At 44.0% G+C, this 20,590-nt stretch overlaps 1 protein-coding gene across 1 annotated transcript in view; it reads left to right on the forward strand.

Annotated features, from left to right (window-relative positions):
• The window catches only part of LOC123590973 (protein POLR1D-like), a 48,298-nt gene that overhangs the window by 2,436 nt on the left and 25,272 nt on the right, over positions 1–20,590 (forward strand). The gene's annotated exons all lie outside the window — the stretch shown is intronic.

A 20,590-nucleotide genomic window follows, 5' to 3' on the forward strand; every position in this document is an offset into this window, starting at 1 on the left:
CCCCCAGCACTCTTTGCTTTGGGGCCTTTGTTTTTGCTGTTCCGTCTTCCTGGAACACTTTTACCCTGCCGTACTCTAGGAGAGAACTTAACGTGTCCGACTCTGTACCCTAGTTTGGGTAGTTGTGTGTGCTTTCATTATACTCTTGGGTTTCCCGGTCTCGGATTTACTAGGCTGTTGTTAGCGCTTCTGCTGTCTGCCCACCGTACTGGCTTGCAGCACAATGCCTGATAGACAACTAGACGTTTCTAATTTCTAATCTTGGTAAGGAAGTCAGGGAAGCTCCTCCAGAGATTACAGGAAGAGGAGGGGCTAGCTGCAAAAACGAGAGAATGCATTCTGGTGGAATAGCTGTGCAAGGCCCTGAAGCAGAAAGCTGGTGGTCTGAGGAATTAAAAGTATTGAAAGATTTGCTTCTCTGTAGCACGGTAAGCAAGGAGGAGAAAGAAGGGCCTATGCTGTGGATTTGGTAGGAAGGAGAGCTGGGGTGGTAAGGGGTTTGGATTTTAAGTACAATGGGAATGACATCTGAATACTTTGATGACTGTAGAGGAGTGAGTTGTAGAGAGGCCAGAGTAGAAGCGGAGAAGCTGTAAGAGTGTCCTTGGCCTGGAAGGGCAGCAAGGTAGCAATGGACAAGAGAGGGTTGATTTGAAATACACTTTAGAACTGAACCTCAGGAATCGGATGTGGAAGGTGAGAAAACATGACTTCCATCTAAGTTTGGGGCCCAGTTACTGAAATGGGAAGCTTAAGGGGAGACATAGGTTGGAAAGTGGAAAAGGTAACTGGAATCAAAAATTCCATTGTGAACGTGGTAGACGGTAGATATGTGAGTTGGAGGCCCTGAAAGGTATTTAAGCTAGAGACTTTGTGAGTTCTTCAGATCATGCCACCAGGGTTGTGGGATCGAGCCCTGCGTTGGACTCTGTGCTGAGCGTGGAGCCTGCTTAGGATTCTCCCTCTCTCTCTCTCTCCCTCCCTCCCTCTCTGACTCACTCAAATTTTAAAAAAGTGAGTTGTTGCCATAAAAATGATGTATGTATGTATTTCAACGTTTATTTATTTTTGGGACAGAGAGAGACAGAGCATGAACGGGGGAGGGGCAGACAGAGAGGGAGACACAGAATCAGAAACAGGCTCCAGGCTCTGAGCCATCAGCCCAGAGCCCGACGCGGGGCTCGAACTCACGGACCGCGAGATCGTGACCTGGCCGAAGTCGGACGCTTAACCGACTGCGCCACCCAGGCGCCCCTGTATGTATGTATTTCTATGGAGAAACTGGGGTCTGATAAAAGAAGTGGGCCCAAGACCAAGCTCTGGGCAAGCTCAGTACTAAAGATTGGGTATAAAAGTAGCAGCCAGTGAGGTATACAAAGTGGGGTCGTGGAAGCCAGTGCTTTCAAAGAGGGAAAAGATGGCATTGAATGAGTCACAGGAGGACAGAAAAGTGCCGATTGACATTAACAGGTGGCTGGGCACTAGGTGTATTCGTTGAGTGCCTAACAGGGCTAAACATTAGCACTCACTATATAGGAAAAGGACTTAGTTTGGGTTTTCCAATCAAGCAAGTACACCGTAGGGCACTGACGAGCTGAATGTTACTGGGAGCAGGGATGAGGGAAGGTCAAAGTCATAGGGCCAGGATAGTGTTCTCCTAGAGTGATCCAGAAGAGATTCTGGAAAGCCAATGTCACTGCAAGGAAATTAGCCCTTGAAGATGTAGGGAACGTCTGAAAGGATAGGTGAGAATCAAAAACGTTTGCCTCTGAGTATTCCTATGGGGATGGGAAACAGGGTTATTTAACTGAAGTGTAATACCTCTGAACCAAGACCTCCAGGAGATGAAAGCAAGGCTTAATTAGTGGACATAGAGGTGTAGGATGATGGTCATAGACTGAAGTAATTAATAGCAGTACATGTGGGAAATGCACTCACGTGACTACCTCCATATCACGTGGCTTCGTTGCTCCGAAGATTTATCATCACTGATCTTGCGACTTGCGGTCTTGAATCTGCTTAGAGTGGCCGTAAATGCACAGGTTGATGCAGAACAGCTTTAGAAAGGAAGATGGGTGGAAGGAAAAGACTGAGGGCAGGACTGGAGGGGTAACCAAGAGTCGGGTATGAGTGGGAACAATCTGCATAAACTCTGTGGCATCTGACAGAAGATTGAATTGGTCCTTAAAAGGGTAAGGGAGATAAACAGGAGTCAAATATATTTATATATAAACTGTGAAAAAATAACTTGATCCGTACCTCTGATTTGCTAATAGCTTTTCACTGAAACGAATATTAATGATTTCAAATCAGAAATCTCGTTCAGCTGTAAAGCACTGTGCCTTTTAAAGAGCCAATCATTAAATAAAGTGATTACATACCAAAGGCTTTTAATAAATAATAATTTGAGTACTGACACAGCACTTTCTATTTTCAAAGCACTTTACAAACTAATTATTTATAAATTGCATATAGCTGTAACATCTAAGTGCTCTAATTAGTTGGTATAACACACAGGTGCCTACAAAGTCTCTGTAGGGAAAAAAAAAAGAAAAAAGAAAAAAAAGTGTACGTAAAAAGCGGACCGTTTAGGGCCATTCTGACCAAAGCGTGTCTTGCATTTCTAGAAATATGAGACCATATCAAGTTCTATGGCCCACCATTCCCTACCCTTCTTTTTGTTTCCTTGAAACATTAAAATTATAGATAGTCCCCAGATCACTAGACAAGAATCTTTTTGTCGGCATAATCTTTTGTAACATCCCTTAGACTGGACTCCTAGGAAGTATACCCAAATCGACCAGTGTGTGCTTTCAAATACTTATAAAGACCCCAAATCCAGCCTTTTGTGCTTAGATTCGTGGGGGTTCTTTGTTGTTCTCTATTTGGAACTGTATAAATTATCCAGGTACAGTTATTGTGTGATTTGCAATTTTTTAATGAATTCTTTCCATAGCTAAATTACTGGGGTCCGTATTGTACAGCAAATACGGACCCAGTAGGGGCACAGCCCTAAGAAATGGTGGAGCCTGTCCTAAAAAGCCTTATGTGGTTTGGAGAGGGCAGACAGAGTTATACACATGAAAAAGGAAACAGATTGCGTTTACGATGAAGTGCTTTAACGTGCGGTGCAGAGTATTATGTGCTGAACACAGACCGGAATGGGAGAGAGATGCTCCTGAAACAAGGATTGTTCCATGAGCATCCACTCTGCCAGCCACCATCCCAGGGACTGCGGAGGGCAAACGAGACGGCCACAGCCTGCCTTCCAGCACCTCATGGGGTATTGAATTTGGCAGACCTGAAAAGTAAATCGAGTGTTCCAGGATAAATCGTTTTCTCTTTCTCAGTATAAAGGGGCCATTAAAGATTCCTAAGCTTGGGAACACCCCCAGAGTTGTGTTGTGTTGTGTTATGTTTCATTCCATGCCTGTGCAGAATGGATGAGCGGAAGGAAACATTGTAAGACAGCGCGTTAGGCGACATTTATGTAATGTAAGGAGAGCTTAAGTGTAGGAATGGAGATAGGAGGATAGGAAAACTGCTCAGAAAGAAGACAAATGCTTGGAGACAGATTCTGTATAGCAGTAAAGGTAAAATAAAGATTGCAAATGGCCCCGTATCCGTGTCTTTTACCCCTTTGTTTTTCTACCACTCCCTCACAACCAAAACCAGTATGGCAGGATTTATCATCTCCACTCCTCCCCAACTTGTCCTTGCTTACAGAAGTCAGCGTGCACCTCGCCCTTACCTCGTTTCCTCACTCGTGTCGGAATTCACATCTTTAAAAGGCTGAGAATCCAGGGCTACAGGTGACAAGATTGGGGGTGGGGAGAGGAGGTCAGGGCACTGAGCGGACTGGCTCTTGCTGCTGCTGGCCCTCAACAAGTTGCTCTCCTCAAAGGGAACCTTCCTGTCTTCCTTCCTTCCTTCCTTCCTTCCTTCCTTCCTTCTCATTCATTCATTCATTCATTCCATAAATATTATTGAGCACACACTATATGCATGCACAGTTTAGGTAGTAGGGATATAGCAGGGAACAAACTGACCCACAAGCAGTTTATTTTTTAACAGCAGATACATAAAATAAATAACGTGATGTGACTGAAGGTAGTGGTATAAATGGAAAGTAAAAGAAGGATAGGGATGGGAAGGGTGAGAGAGTGAGTAGCTAGTGAAGGCCTTTCAGAGAAGGTGACGTTTGAGCAGAGAAATAAAAGAGACCAAGGATAAATGAGACCGTACCCAGAATTTTCTAAAAACTGAGATGATTCAGCAGTGAAAAAGCTAAATTATGAACCTCTTTAAAGGAATAAACTTCTCCGCATTGTGTTTGTGTGTGTGTGTGTGTGTGTGTGTGTGTGTGTAGTTTTTATCCGTGTCTAAAATTATATCACTTATATGTGCATGTACTTATATAGTAAAGAATAATTATAGTTAAGATATTCAGTTACTGGGACAGTAGGATACTGTAAAAGTTTTAGATTGGCTAATACATATACATTTAGATTATATGTATTAGGGGAATTTATTTTAATGGGCCCTTTTTCCTTTTTCTTTGTGTGTGTGTGTGTGTGTGTGTGTGTGTGTGTGTGTGAGTATATCTTAGGAGGAGAAACTGATGTGCTCGGGATCCTGAATATCTTTTAGCAGATGAATTAAGAGGTTGCATTGTTGGAATCATACTGCCTGGGTCTTGGCCTTGGCCCAAAGACTCTTTAACTATGTGGCCTTGGACAAGTTATTTGACCTCTTTCTGTCTGAGTTTCCTCATCTGTAACATTGAGATAACAATAACACTTGCCATATAGAAATATAACTATTAATTTAGATAATCTATCGAAAGTGCTTAGGGCATATCTGGCCCATAGAGTATGCTGTCAATCAGCGTTAGTTATTAATGTTATTATAATACCAGTAATGTGTCAAACAAGCTGATTTCACTCATTTCTTCCAGGTGACAACTTAAAAGCAAAAAATTGCTGTTGTTTTTGTTTTCTCTAGCCCAGGGCAGCACTATAATACAAATTTGCGGAGCCCTGTATGGAAGGTTATCAGTCTGCTAAAGCCATTGCTTTCAAGAAAGATATTTTAAAACAGCATTCCTATTTATAGAATATAGATAAAAAGCGAAGAGAAATTGTGTTTCTCCTCTTTTCACAAAGAAATTAAGACGGAGCATCCATAATCTTTTCTAAGCTTCAAGACAGAGGTTAATAAGCCAGAAGGGAAGCACGTTCTGTAGCAGATCTGGTTTGGTACAAGGTATCTGAATAAGAAACCAGGCTAAGCATAAAATTGCATGCAATAGGATATATTGATATTGTATCCAATAATACAAACCCTCAGTAGGTTCCCTATTTGTTATGTAAGGCATTTAACGTATGTCAAAGAGAAAAGCTACCTGGGTGCTTTTCTCAGTTTGCCATGCGGACTTGAGTCCAACCTCAAAAATGGTGTAGATGATGCCTCAACCAATTCTATTAAAAGAGCTCCACAAGAAAATCAAACCTCCTAGAGCATCTAGCAGATGGAAACTGCACCGTTGGCTTAAACAACATCTTGGGGTTTGGGTTGGGTTTTTCTGTTTGTTTTTGTTTTTGATCCTCTTTCAAGAGTGAAAGAGGCTTTCTTTCTAGAGGCCTCCTTCCAAGATAGTACTGTGTGGAAGGGTAAGAACCCTGAAGTGGGAGGCCTGGTTTAAATCTTGGCTCTACCATTTTCTAACTTGTGAATGCAGGAAAGTGTCTTAAGTTTCATGACCCCTCGTTTCCTTATCTGTAAAATTGACTAATGTTAATACCAACTTGATAGGGTTGTTGTGAAGAATGAGTGAAATACGGCACTCAGCCCGGTTCCTAGTATACTTAAATACTCAAATACTAGCGGTTACTATTACTGTTCTATTGGTTATTGTTTAAGCCAATTAGTGGTGATTCAAATAGTGGCCTTCCTCCTCTTGGTTATGTCTCGTTATCCGTGACAGACCTGAAAGCTGGCTTGTACCAGCCGGTCCTTGTCCTTCCACATCATCACCTGTGACTGTCTGTCTGCCCACTGGCCTTCTCGCTTCTTTCCTTATCTGCCTTGCTTCTTTCTGTGTCAGAGCCTTGGCACTTGCCCCCTATTTCCCTGCACTGTCTTCCCTTAAGTCTTCCCATGGCCTATCCCTTTTCCAGGTAATTTCCTTAGAGAATCATCCTTGACCAATGTATTATTTACCCGATGCTGCGTAACAAATTGTCCTAAAACTTCGTGCTGAGAACTAAAACCATGTCTCAGTGTCCGTGGGTCAGGGATCTGGCTGGAGCTTAACTGGACGAACCTGACTCACAGGCTGCAGTCGCCTGGAGGCCGGAATGGGGGGTGACTCACCTCCAAGCTCACTCACCTGAGGCTGCCTCCTGCCATGGCCTCTTCCCCCAGAGCAGGGGGGGGGGGCCAGGAAGTAGCACGTGAACCCAAGATGGAAGCCGCAGTCTTTTTATACCCTAATCTTGGAAGTGGCATTTGTCATTTCTGCCCCATTCTCTTTGTTAGAAGTGAGTCTGTTAAGTCCAGCTCATGCTGAAGGCGGGATTATACAAGAGTGTGAAAATCAGGAGGTGGAGAGCCTTAGGACAATCCTTACCACCACTGGCTTCTCTAGAACAGCAAGAGCACCTACAGACCAACCTCCGTGGTTTTCTACCCACTGACCTGGCTTCATCTCTGCATGGTCCTCCTCACCAGCTCACATCGTACCTGTTTGTTGTCTAACTCCACTTGAATACAGGCCCCCTGGGGGCAACGGCTTTGTCCCTCTTTGCCTTTGGGTCCCCAGCACTTGAAACCATGGCAGGCACGTGTACGCATTCGTTAATATTCAGTAAACGAATGGCCCCGAGTGATTGAACGTCAGCACCCGTATGACTGGCACAACAGAGAGGAAAGGGAAAACCGCAGAGAAAAACTGAGGGTTTGTAATGACGTTATTTTGTACACTCGTCCGCTGACACACACTCAGAGAAGCCACCACAGTAACAAGCCTCAAGAAAAAAAATTCTTGGGCTGCTTGGCTGGCTCAGTCGGTAGAGCATGCGACTCTTGATCTCAGGGTCTTGAGTTCAAGCCCCACGTTGGGCGGAGAGATTACTTAAAATAAAAAAAGAAAAATTCCTGAGTGAGGCAAGAAAGCATGCCTGTCCCGTGGCTTCAATGGGAGGAAGAGCTGAGGTGATTGGCATCTTAGCCTAAGTAACAAATAAGGGTGGTTGTGCGTTATAATCTATTTCATTAATGTCTTCTCTCCATCCCCAAGAGCTTTGATCGGACCATCCCTTAACCACCTTTAGCCCATGCTTCAGTTCTCTTTCGTCCTATTGGTCTGAAAGAAAAGGCAGCATATATCCCACTTGAAGGGGATCAAAGGACATTTTTATTTTGTAGCAGCAGCAGTATGCAAGGGCGACACCAATTATCCTTGGGATCTTGTGTCCACAGAATTCTGATGGGGTCAAAGTCGTAGGATTTTTGTTTTGGATACTGTGAGATGGAATGCAAAGGATTTGAGTCTAAGGGATCCTGTTCTGTCAATACTATATCCTTTTCCTGATCAGTTTGTCTAATGAATCTATGCCTTTATCACAAATGGGATTGCTTTGGCAAGATACAAAATATGTGCATTTTTTTCTACCATTTTAAGTCCTGCTATGTTCTAGATACTAAGGATGCAAAGGTGCATCTCATTTGGTTCCTGACCTATGTATTACTGAACTTTTGAAAGAAAGGTATCGTTTCTTCTAATTCTTAACACCTTGTTTAAAATTGTGGCCCCTTCTCCAACACTCTTACCCTCGGCATTCTCTTTGTATTGGCACTTAATGTCTTATAAAACATAGAATTTACCTATTAATGTCTTATAAAACATATAGAATTTACCTATTGATTGCGTTTATTCTATATTGTCTATTCCTCCCCCACATTCCCCAAGTACCACCACTATAACATAAGCTCCACGAAGCACAGGTTTGGTCTGACTGCTCACTGGTGTATCTATAGACCCTGGCCCGTAGTAGATGCTCAAAAACTGTTTGTCAAATGCATAAATAGAAGATTGACTCTGTATTTTTCTCCAATGAGTATTCTAAGAGCTTAATTTTAGTTTGAAAGGTTAAAATATCCTATAACCTTTGGGATTATCAGGGAGAAGATGCAGATCTGGGAGTTCATTTAGGCAAAAGACGCTCATGATCGTTTCGGGCAAAGATAGAGTTCCAAAGGGGTAGCCTGCACAGTGAGAACCAAGCCGATCCTACCAAGTAGATCTACCAGGCGGTAGGTGGGTCCACAGAGCTCACCTAAAAAAACCCCAAACAACTGATTGTGTAATACATGGCTAAGAAGGTAGGGCTTTGGTTCTGGAAGGCCACATTTGCAAGTGAGTGGCTCTCACATTAGTGCAAACTGACCCTCAAGGCAGCCACTATTGGTTTCCCGAACACCTGCCCTACCTTTCATACCTACTGCATGGTTTCAGATTTGGAGAGTTCACCAATGAACGCTATTTCAAAAAATAAAATCTAGGGTGAATTAATGCAGGGTTGCTTACGTTTTGTTTTGCCATTGCAAATGGACTTCTCCTTTGCTTTGATGGAAATTTGTCAGGAATCCCAGTCTTTATAGGCCTGATAGAGCATGAAGGCTTCCAGTGTGTGTTTTCCAGCACCAGCACGCAGTGAACTCAGTTCGGTTCTGACACACTCGACCCGAAACAGTGTCTGATCTCACTGGTTTGGGACTTACTCCACAGACTGTGCGCCCCGCCTCATCTCAGTTAGATCGCCAATCATGAGTCCAGACTATTGCCTGTGCTTCTGACCTACGGGCTGTCATCCCTATAAACCCCTACTTGGGTTCAATTACTTTGCTAGCGCAGCTCACAGAACTCAGAGAAACATTTACTTAGGTTTACCAGTTTGTTATAAAGGATACAGATGAACAGCTAGAGGAAGAGGTACATAGTATAAGGTATGTGGGTCGGGCGTGGGGTTTCCATGCCTCCTCTCTCCTCGCATCTCCACATGTTCACCAATCCAGAAGCTCTTTGAACCCTGTCCTTTTGGGTATTCACAGAGACTCCATTCGTCAGCCTTTGGTGACTGAGCTTAATCTCCAGCTCCTCTCCCTGCCCCAGAAGGCTGGGGGTGGGCTAGCCAACCCCCATCTTTAGAAAGCCTAGGAGCTCAACATGACAAAAGATACCTTTATTGCCCTCAACATTTAGGAAATTCCAAGGGTTTTAGAAGCTCTGTGCTAGGAACAGATAAAGACCAAATATTTATTTCTTATAAATCAGAAAATCACAAGGCCAAAAACAAAGAATAAATGGGACATTCTAAAATTGGACGTCTGGTGTGCCTTTTTTTTTTTTTTTTTTAAATCACATTAGCTCCACAATAAGATGAGCAGACTCTGGCAGTTTTTCCTTGGATCCTCATGAACATTTGGTCCACAGCTCTTAATTTCTACACCACCATTCCTGCTAATTTATATGGGATCTCAGAATCCATTTTAATTGGAGCTTAGATTGCAAGTTAAGGATCACACATCGTTGAGATTCTGCAACTAAAATGATTATCCTGGTTGGCTTCTTACTCTGTTCTGCATACTTACGCATAAATTCTGGGGCTTGGAATACTTAGCGGGATTTTTATTAAAAAATGATTAGTCTAAAATATAAAATGTAAGCATCAATTACCATTTCATTCCCTGAAAACGAAGAATAAAGAGTGTCACCATCATGTTCTTTGTGTGTCAGAGTAAATGCAGTGGAGTCATACTCTGCATCAGATCTTATCATCGAAGCCTTCCGGACTTGGTTCTACAAATCGCTACCTGTGGTTGGTTGGTTGGCTTCTTTATTGACACGGTGAAGATCGTTCTTTGTTCTTAAGTGGATGGAGGAAATCGGAGATTCTGGGGCCTTCTGATTAGACGCTGTGCTGAAAATGTCTGTCTTGAAGTGCCACAGGCGTTCACCACTGCTGCCCAGACTTGCAGCTTGCGAGCCAAGGGTTCCCTTTTTGTTTTCGTGTTCTAATAAATTGGTCCCCATCTGAGAGCAGTGTGCTTCAGAACAAGCCAGGACACGAGGAAGCCAACTGGGCTTCTCCCTAGCCAGAAGCAGATGGCCAAACAGACACGTAACTGTGACCGTAAAGTAAGAAGACCGATTTGCCTAGCCACATGGGAAAACCAGTTTACTCCTCCTTCAAGGTAGAGAGTTTTTCCCATTTATAGAAGAGGAAACCGAGGCCTGGAGAAGTAACCAGCCCAAGGGTATATGGGTAGTAAGTGGGTATGACCCAGGACAGCCTGACTCCTTAGGCTCAGCTTCTTACGTCCATAATGTTGCCTGTGTTAACCTCCCTCAGTTACATATGAAGATAACAAAGCTTTGTGAGAACGTATGCTCCAGAGAGTTCGATTTGAGAGACACAACTGTCTTGTTTTGTCAGGCTGCAACATGATGGAAATGAGGCTGATCTGAACCATGAAAAGAGTCAAAGAATTAGTCTCAGGTTAAGAATCCAGATACAGGTTTACTGATACTTGGTTTGTGAAAGTACCATTTCCCATATTATTAAACTTCATTGCCATTATCTTTACGTTCTAGTCGTTTAATCCATGTTGTACCAAAGCAGCACTTCCTCATCCTGAAAATGTGGAAAACATCTTCACAGACGCAGTAAAATAAGGGTGTGTGTTAATTGACGGGGCTCTGGATGTGGAGTCAGAAAGGTCCGGGGGAGACTCAGGTGTACCCTTTACTGGTTGACCTTGGATGAGTCAGACTTCTTAATTAAGCCTCAGTTGCCTAACAGAAAGGGAACAATAACTTCAAGGGTTCTTCTGAGGGTCCACGAGATAATGTATTATGCTGTTAATTGCTATACACATTATAGATACTATTATATAATACTTTTGTGTTTTAGTTAACACATAACAATCAATACTTTGTAACCACTTTTTAAATTTCTTTTTTTTTTTAATTTTTACTTATTTTATTTCAGGAGTAGATTTCTTCAAATAATGTCTTACATTTGTTCACTGCTTTATAGTTACAAAGTAACTATACATATGATTGTATTTGATCCCCGTAAGAACTCTGAAAGAACAGAAGTATCTTTATTTTACAGATAAGATAACCAAGATCACAAGACCACGGAGCTAGTAAGTGGCAGGACTGGGGCACATCCTTTTCTTTACAGTATTCTAGTGGCTTTGTCATTTTCCTAAGGAGACTTGAACATGTCCTTGATTCAGATCTAGAAAGTAAGAACTGCATAATCCCTCTCTGAAAAGCGCCAAGAGATGGCATAGGGAATGTTTACAGAACAATTAATTCATAACTCTACTCGATCTGGATTTTTCAGGTAGGAAACTCTGCTCTGAAGCTTGAATTATCCTGAACGTGTGTTCTTATGTTGCACACGTTCACTGGGATGTGAACCTGTCCGCCCGTATTGCCTGGAGCAGACCTAGTTCAAGAATGAACGCAGTGAACTCTTTGAAAGGCTGAAGAACCCAGACCAGACCACTGGCTTTCTTTTTGTACATACAAGATAGGGGGCTTTCGTAGAATTTGTTTCTGATCATGTGTTTCATGGGTCATTGGCCCTTTGAAGTAGTTCTCTTCTGACTGGTTCTCCGCCCGTCTCCCTGTTAGCCCTTTAAAATCTCACTCGGTTTCACCGAAGGACTTGGTTAGCTCTGCCAAGCAGGCTGATTATTTTAATATCAAGTACACTGCACACAAAATTTCCTCTGGCTGTAGAAAGATAGAATTTCCTTGGGGCGCCCAGGTGGCTCAGATGGTTAAGCATCTGACTCTTGATCTCAGCTCAGGTCATGATCTCGCAGTTCATGTGTTCGAGCCCTGCCTCAGGCTCCGTGCTGACGGTTCGGAGCCTGCTTGGGATTCATTCTCTCTCCCCCTCCCCCCACCCCCCCCCCCACGCCGTGTGTGTCTCTCTCTCTCAAAATAAATAAATAAATAATTTCCTTTATTATTTGGACCAATAAATAATATCAAAACAGAATAATACACAGGATTAAAAACATGAACATTCTGGAAGCTTTTCTTCACAGAATATAAATTAAAGAAGGAGATACTGAGATTGAAAAATGTTTTGCCAAATTCAAATCCCTAGGTGAACTACATTGCCCCTCCCAAGAAAGATCAATACAAAGAAAGCCCTTTTATACTTTCTCATACTTTTTCATTCCTTACAATGCATCTGTGAGCTAGGGCTTAATCTCATTTTATGGAGAGAAACACACTCAGGGAAGGTGTATGATTTGCCCAAGAACACCCAGTTGGCTAGTGGAGTGGGCTCCCACTGCACCCCACCGGTTGCCAGCCTAAAACATGGGTTTGCATATTAAAAGGTTTTGATCTATCAAAACCTTTGAAGTGAATAATTTAGGTAATTTTATGTAGGTCTTCGGTTTTATATGATTAAGCAATCATAGTAAATTACTTGAAGAGACATTTGCCAGGCCGAGGGAGTTCTAGTTTTACCACTCCTGAATTCAGCCAGGACCAAGTTTCCCATAAGCCATTGCTGGGTGGGGTTTGCTGCTTGTGTGTGTTTTACAACACAATCATAGACACGCAGTAGCACCGGGATCGTGTTAGTGCCGCTCTTTGCAGAATTGTTCTCTAAAGGCAATGACCCTGGGCCAAAATATCATAATTGTAGTCTGTCCCCTGGTAATCCCTACCAGGATGATGGAAAAATGCCATCTTAGGTTGGGAGGGAGGGTGAGAAATACTGAGAATTTTGTTAAATTTTCCAATAAAAGAAAAAAGATAACTTTAGTTTTAGGCAAGTTGTTAACCTCTCTAAGCCATAATTTCCTTGGCTTTAAATAATAAAATTAGACTCTTAACATTTGGGAAACTTTTACTTTACGTTCTCATAACATATTATTATATTTAAAGGTTCCTTAGGGGCGCCTGGATGGCTTAGTGGGTTAAGCGTCCAACTCTTGGTTTCGGCTCAGGTCATGATCTCACAGCCTCATGGGTTCGAGCCCCCACATTGGGCTCTGCCTGGGCAGTGCAGATCCTGCTTGGGATTCTTTGTCTCCCTCTCGCTCGCTCTCTGCCCCTCCCCCGCTCGTGCTGTCTGTCTCTCCATCTCAGTTTCTTTCCTTCCATATTATAGTAAAAAGAGCCCTGTAAATACTTGGAATCGAGGCCTCTTGGAAATGCTGTTTAGGAATTGATATAGGAGTTTAGCATACGGTCCACTTCCTATCAAGCAAATGCTAAGGGAGAATTGTGAACTTGGGGCTTTGATTGCTTCAAGTGAGATGTGAAATTCTGGTTCTGAGCTTTTCTGTCGAAAACACAGTGCCCTTTCCTATAAGCCCACGAGTACATCAGACATCGGAAACGGGCCAAATTATGCTGTTTGGGTAATCAGCACGTTAATATCTCTCAGAATTGCCCCCCTCCGTCTCCGTTGGATACCTATTCCATTTTGAACGCAGTCCTAACCTCTTCATTAGCCCCGCTTCATCCGGTTAAACCACAGCTGTTTCTGCATCCTGAAGGGTGGATTGTGTTTCAGTCACAGACACAGTGACTCTCGTAGGTGCAGCTGCGTAAAGGCACAGCAGCAGTAAAGGGACAGGCCAAGTCCGCTTTTCAGTTTTTTGACATTTAGCAAAATGCATCGTGAAACACTTCCTCCAGACCATGCTTTCCTATTTCCCTTTGCATTGCACCAGGACCCGGCAGCTCCTGGCAGCCACAAGGGAAGCCTCTCTGGGGGCTTTAGAAGGACACGTAAGACCTTGTTTGCACAGTTGCGCGGTGTGGACCGACTTGTTTGGGTGAGCCATCGAGGTCGAGTACCTTGAACCTCTTACAAAGGTTTACCTCAGAGGGACGCCACTCCCAAGGGTAGGTTCGCGTGTGTGTGCCCACCTGCTTAATTAGTTCCTTTCACCGCTACCTTAGTACGGAATTTTCCCCCCCAATGCACTCGTATGCAGAGTCACCAAGGATTTTTTCAATTGGAGCATGGGCTGGAAGATGGCCTTGTTCTGCTTCGATTCATTGTCACGTAAATTGGCACCTGAAAGACAGCCTGAAACTCGAAACACTGGAGGGTTTATAGAGTCCGGGACGTACTGCTTGGTTTCAGTGAATTATTTTTACGTGAGATTCTTGTACTTAATTACTGATGTAGGAAATATTGTCTGCGTGTAGACGTACACAGGAACTCTGTGCCAGTTTTGTAGGGGAAACGGCTACATCTCTCAAAGCACTCTTTGATACCCAGTGCGAAAGCCAAGGGAACATGGGGCGGTCAAGATGAGGCCCAGGGCTGGCAGTCCACCCGGCCTGAGGAAAGCACGCCTCGCCCGGGGGATCCCCCCTCTTCAACGCGCCCTCCATCTTCTCGGGCCTCTCTAGGCCTGACTCTGCCTTGCGCTGAGCGCCCCGGGGTGGTCACTGAGCCTGTGTCGATGGCTGTGAAGCATAGGCTTTCTCTTCCTCTCACCTCCTGGTGCATCAATGGACTTCTAAGAATTAGACGTCTCAGTATGTCTTCTTCCCGTTCAGTTCCTAAAAAGCGCCTGATTCCCTGGATGACAGGTCAGTTTTTTATCGTGAGATGGCTGCTCCAGGAGAAGAGTTTCTAAGGTGGGTTTTCAAAGGAAAGCACCTTTTTAAAGAGCATGAAACGACTAGGAAGTCCTACACATTCTGGAACTTTCTGTCTTCGTGTTTTTCCGTTCCTTGGCTCTTGGTCCCTAAGTATGCTTCCTAATCCTAGAAGGGGGCAGTTTTACTGCGGCCTTGACACCCCTGAGGGAAGTAGCTTCCGCGGGCTGACCAGGCTTTCTGCTGACTAGGCCGTCCTCGGGGCTGAGATCCAGGGGCTCAGAAGCCTTGTGCAGGACAGTCTGGAGAGAACTGCAGGTCGCTTGTGTGCAGCGGAGCTCCCTGGATTCAGACAGTGATTTACTGACCACGCTCTTGGTGAGGTGGTTTTTCTGGAATGCGGTGTATTATCAAAGGTCGGCGTGCCCAACGCCAGCCCTCCCTGAGGAAAGCTATGCAGACAGACTTTAGAGGCTTTATGCTGTGATTTTTTCCGTTGCACACTGTTGTGATTTTTTTTTCTTTTTTGCGTTTTGAATGGCTGTTTGATGAGAGAGAGTTTTATTTTATATTTCGGCTTCTGTAGCGTTCTGCCAGGTTTTCCTTTCCTTTACCAAATTTAAGCAGCCGCCATATTAGCTTTTCTTGGCTCTCTCATTGGCTCCCTTCTATGGCCATCTTTCTAGACGTTAAGCACTTTTTTTCCTTGCAGTTTTCCTTTCGTCAGTTTTGTTCTTCAATGCGTCCGTTCTCTTAAGGAGATAACAAAATGCTTTCATTGCTGGAGATTGCTCACAAATAACTTTGACTTTAGATTCTCTGTCTGGGTTTATTTCTCGCTAGTAATATTTCAGGAGAACATGCATGTATCTTTGAACTTAACCTTTGCCCCATCAACGAGATATGCTGCCGTTCCTGGAATGGTAGAATTCATGGGCTTTTCTCTTTAGAGTTTATTCCTTTCTAAGTTCATCCTCGTACAGAGCGTACGAGAAGGTTGACACCGACTCGTTCATCATTTTAGTATCTTACTGGGAAATATTTTACCGGGGGTGTCCCTACCCCTACCCCCCCCCCAAAGTTTTTTTTAGTAAGAGATGCTTTTCTTCGAAGTATATAAAATTTACCAGGCCTTATGTAATCAGATCTCACGATATAAACTGAAAACGGACCCCTGTATTTTCTGCAGGTGGCTCCTACATCAGGATTGAAGAATAAATATGGTAAAAGATACTTAACTACTTTGAAAATGAGGTCATGTCATTTTGAAGCCATTCCTGTGATGAGGTGTCTTATGAACTGAGCCATAAGGCTTCCCTCTAAGAGTCAGCCCACATACTCCCTATTAACTGAAGCGGTCATCTCTCTCTAATAATTACCCACCCTCAGAAGTCAACTATAATGGGAGCTGTGGAGATTTGAGAATATCAAAGTCCAGGGGAAGGGTCTGGCGTGTTCCCTTCACCACAACAGTTCTCGTCAGAAGCACAAATCAGTATAGTACAATGTTGTTGTCTTCCCTTAAATGCCTCTCTCTCACTAGACTGAGCTTCTTGAGGGTTGGGAACACACCTTCTAGTACAGCGATGTAAAGGTTAACCAAGATCCTGGGCCCCAGAGTTCACCCCCCAGCCCCATCCTTTACTGGCTCTTGTGGCTCTTTTCCTTATTTTCTCCTTACCTCTCGATCAGTAAACCAGTAGTTACACAGTGGGGTTGTGAGGCTTAGTCGTAAGATACGTGGCGTAAGATACATGGCATGTAGCCACTGTTGCCATTAGCTTTCATCACAGCCCCAGAGGTGCATATTACATGCTAAATTATATCAACGTGCGAAGGAGACTTGCCTTGAACCTGGGCAGGAAGACAGCCCCATAGATCGCAGACACACACAGGCCCCGCCGTCACTAGGCGTGTGAATCGCACGCAGTGCAATTCGTAACCCGAGAAACACCCCCCTTGTGTTCTGAGCTGTATCGTCGAAAGGAAACCGTTGAATACGTGGAAATTCGCGGGTCGCACCGCTGTTGACTCTGAAGCAGAACCTGCTTTCGCCTACAGGAGGGATTTGAGCTACGGAAGTGGTTGGACAGAAAAGACGTGTGAACCTGTCGAACCTTCTCACCACAAAAGCAGCAGATTATACCGTAAGAAAATACTCTTCCCTCGTCGTGCCGAGCTTCCATTTTCCCGCTTGTCTGAGGGTTTCAGTGCATGGGTCTGCAGGTTCTCGTGACTCAGCACAGTACGAGGCTCGGGGTAGATGTGGGGGCTGAATAACATCGGGAATTTAAGTCCTACTACTTGGCACACATGTAAACGTGCAGGTGGATACAGAGCGTACGAGAAGGTTGACACCGACTCGTTCATCATTTTAGTATTTTACCGGGAAATTTTACAACATCCCAAACTTAGGTTTTCAGTTTTTGACATTGAAGGTAATTAACCTTTTGGCAAATATATTAAAATTTTACCCACATTAAATGCAGCTATATATTTTTTAATACTTTAGGTTACTAGAACATAATAGAATCTAATTTATATTCACAGAACACAATTTATGTAAAAATCTGGATTTTACCCGTAGAGTGATGTTGCCAAAATCAAGGCGAGAAAATACATTTTAGACTATAAATACATAATATATGAATGATGTGTGTCTTTATTTCTGTACCCAACCAAATATTACCAACTCGTAAACAGAATTATCAATGTGTGCTGGTATTTTGCCTTCAGTCATTTAAAAAAATAGCTTTATGCATTTTTAAAATTGTTTTATTATAATGAAGGTGTATTTATCACGGGAGGAATGAACATATGTTATTGAATGGTTTTTAGTTTATTTTATAACCTGTAAATATTTAGGAGCGTCGTCTGTGGGACTTTATCTGTCCCTCGGTGGGCCTCAGAGAAAGGAGTGGTAACACCCATTGCTATGGAGCAAGCAGGCAGATCAGGGAAGTCTTGCAGAGAAGGTAACATGCAATCTGAATGGTGACAAGGATGTGTCCGGAGTGCAGAACAGTTTGGACGGGGAGCGTGGCCCGAGCAAAGCCGTACCGTGCCCGTAACGGTAGATAGAGTGCTGCAGTTGGGCTGGCTGTGTGGGGCACGGGACGTCTGGTGAGGCCTCGCAGGGACGATCCAGTCACCCCCACCCCCCACCCCCCACCACGACATCCCAGGATCGCAGTGTTAGCGTGCTCAGACTCCAACCCTGAGGACTTTTATTTCAAAGCGCAGTCGGCATCTCCACTAAGCGATGGAGTTTAGAGAGCGGTAACAGACAAATGAAATGGGCTTTACCCGTTCTCCTAAGGACGCAAAAGAATGGTATCAGAAGCCAAACAAAGGTCATTCATCTCTGGTAGCACACAAAGGGCAAAGTGTTTTCTAGAAGTGACCGCTGGCTGAGACTTTCAGGCAGCCCCAGCGGGGGGAAAGACCTCCATCCTGGTGGGAAAAATTCCAGCCGTGCCGCATTCTGACAGCTGCCTCTGCGCCCCCAGCCCTTGGCTGCGGTTTCCCACTCGGACCTGAAACACGACGCAACCCAGGCTGTGGCGCTTGGGCGCTGCTCTTCACGCCCGGCCACCGCGGGACGCGGCCCAAGGAGCCGCGTGGCTCGCCGCGGCCCAAGGTGGCCGCCAGTTCCTTTCATCACGTTTCTTTGCTCCGTGACACACGGTCTCCCTGCTTTGTCTGCACCGTCCTTGTCCCGCCGCTTCTGCCTCCCCCGTCACCTCCTCTTCCTGCTACAGATGCAGCGTTTTTACTGGTAAATCCTTGCATTGTTGTCCTGTCCCACTCACACCCAGATCCCACTCTTTCCCCAGAATGAACTGAGTACCCACCATGTGCCAGACAGACATGGGGGACACTGGGACGACAAGAGACAAGTTCCCTGACCTCTAGGAGTTTAGTCAAGCAAAAAGCACCTCTCCTATGTCTTGTGCTTCTTATCGGAACACTTGGAACCAAATAAACTACTTTATCCTCATGGCAACCTTGTGGGGTTATGATCATCAAAGTAAAAAGCGATCCACATCTTTGATTTTTCCCAGCGTAGCTTGACCTACCACTTTCTTATTTTTTGGTCCATGTTGGCATGAAATCACCAAGTTTCATTAATCCTGCATTCAAATTCATGCTCCCCCATTGACCTTTGGTATCTTATCGGCATAAGGGTTTTTGGTGTTTTTAATGTCTGTTTATTTTTGAGCCACAGAGAGACAGAACGTGAGCAGGGAAAGGGCAGAGAGAGAGGGAGACACAGAATCCAAAGCAGGCTCCAGGCTTCGAGCTGTCGGCACAGAGCCGGACGCAGGGCTCGAACTCAGAAACCGTGAGATCGTGACCTGAGCCGAAGTCGGATGCTTAACCAGCTGAGCCACCCAGGCGCCCCAGACATAAGTTGTTTTTAGAAATTAAGCAGTTTTTCTCATAACTCTCCCTGTTATATTGTAAATAAAGATATATTGAGGTTCCTTCCCCACATTCCCCTAAGTAACTTTTATTTCTGATGTACACATGCAGATGTTTATTTGATATACAGTCCCTCATATAAGCCTCTACAGGGAAGGGCCTTGATCACTGTATAAATCATCTCACAGAGCATGTACTTGCCACATTTAACATAATCTACAGAATTAACTTCCTCAGCCTCCATCTTTTGTCTATAAACAATTCTTTTCATTTTCCCAGATGATCTCAACGTTCCTATTGAGTTTGACCTTCAAAAGCCTTCTCCACAGTTTGAATTTTCTTACCTTTCTTGACAGCTGATAGGGGAACCCGCCCAATGTGGTTTTCTGAGATTAAATGAGTTTGGCCTGAATTTCTTCCTCTATATCTATAATCAAATCACTGAATAATAGAGCCCCCAGTTTTTCCTCTGGCTCCTGCCAATCCACATGGTCACCAACTAACTGCTAATTACTGCTGACTGATCCTGAGCCTGTAGACAGCTGTTTGCAGATGTCCAGCAGTGATCCGAATCATCTGTCTCTGGTTTTGTTTTTTTGTGTTTTTTTTTTTTTTTTAACAGAATGTTCTATGGTCTGACATCAAATCCTTACTGAAGATTAAGTAAATTGTTCCGTTTCTTTCTTCGAAACTTACCACTCCGTGGGAAGACCTTGAGATTGCTATAGTCCAGTTTCTTTTGAATTTTACCCAGTACCCTGAGCATGAACTGGGGGCCTTCAGCAGTGATAACTAGCTGGGCCTGTCAGGTGTTTGTTAGGCACCGGCGGCCAATGGCACTTTACTCGTTTGTGCCAGATGCCCAAATCCGTGTGTTTATCTACAGTCACGCCTGTTTAAACACAAGACCTTCAGGGTAGTCCTCCACGACGTAATTGCCTTTTTTGAACTGCCTTTCCCATCCATCATGCAACAGCTACTATACGGTTAGTTGATCAAAGGCACCTTTTTTGTTGTTCATCGTTTTTATTGGACTGTAATTGTGCATACAGAAAAGTGCACAAATCGTAAGTTTACAGCTTGGTAAACAGTCATAAAGTGAGTGCACCTAGATCACGAAACAACATTAGCAGCACCAAAGAAGCCACCTTATACTCTCCCAGGCCTCGTGGAGCTAAAGAAGCCACCCTCGTGAGTTAATCACGTCCTGGTCCCATCACACCGGGAATCAGGGTATCAGAGTATGAATTTGGGGGAACACACCCATGTTCAGTCTGTAGCACTTTCCGTCACCATTTGTCAAGACACAGTATAATGCAGATCCAGAGGCCTGGCTCTGTCTTTTTTTTTGAACAATTAATTGATGGTTAGCTTTTCTGATTTTATTCCTTGAAAGATCTCATTTTCTTATGTTCTTACCTAATTTGCCTCTCAGTTTCCTTTTCAAAAAAATTTTTTAATGTTTTCTTTATTTTTGAGAGAGAGAAAGAGAGAGACAAA

The sequence above is a fragment of the Leopardus geoffroyi genome, chromosome A1 (genome assembly GCF_018350155.1).
Source record: "Leopardus geoffroyi isolate Oge1 chromosome A1, O.geoffroyi_Oge1_pat1.0, whole genome shotgun sequence".
NCBI lineage: Eukaryota > Metazoa > Chordata > Mammalia > Carnivora > Felidae > Leopardus > Leopardus geoffroyi.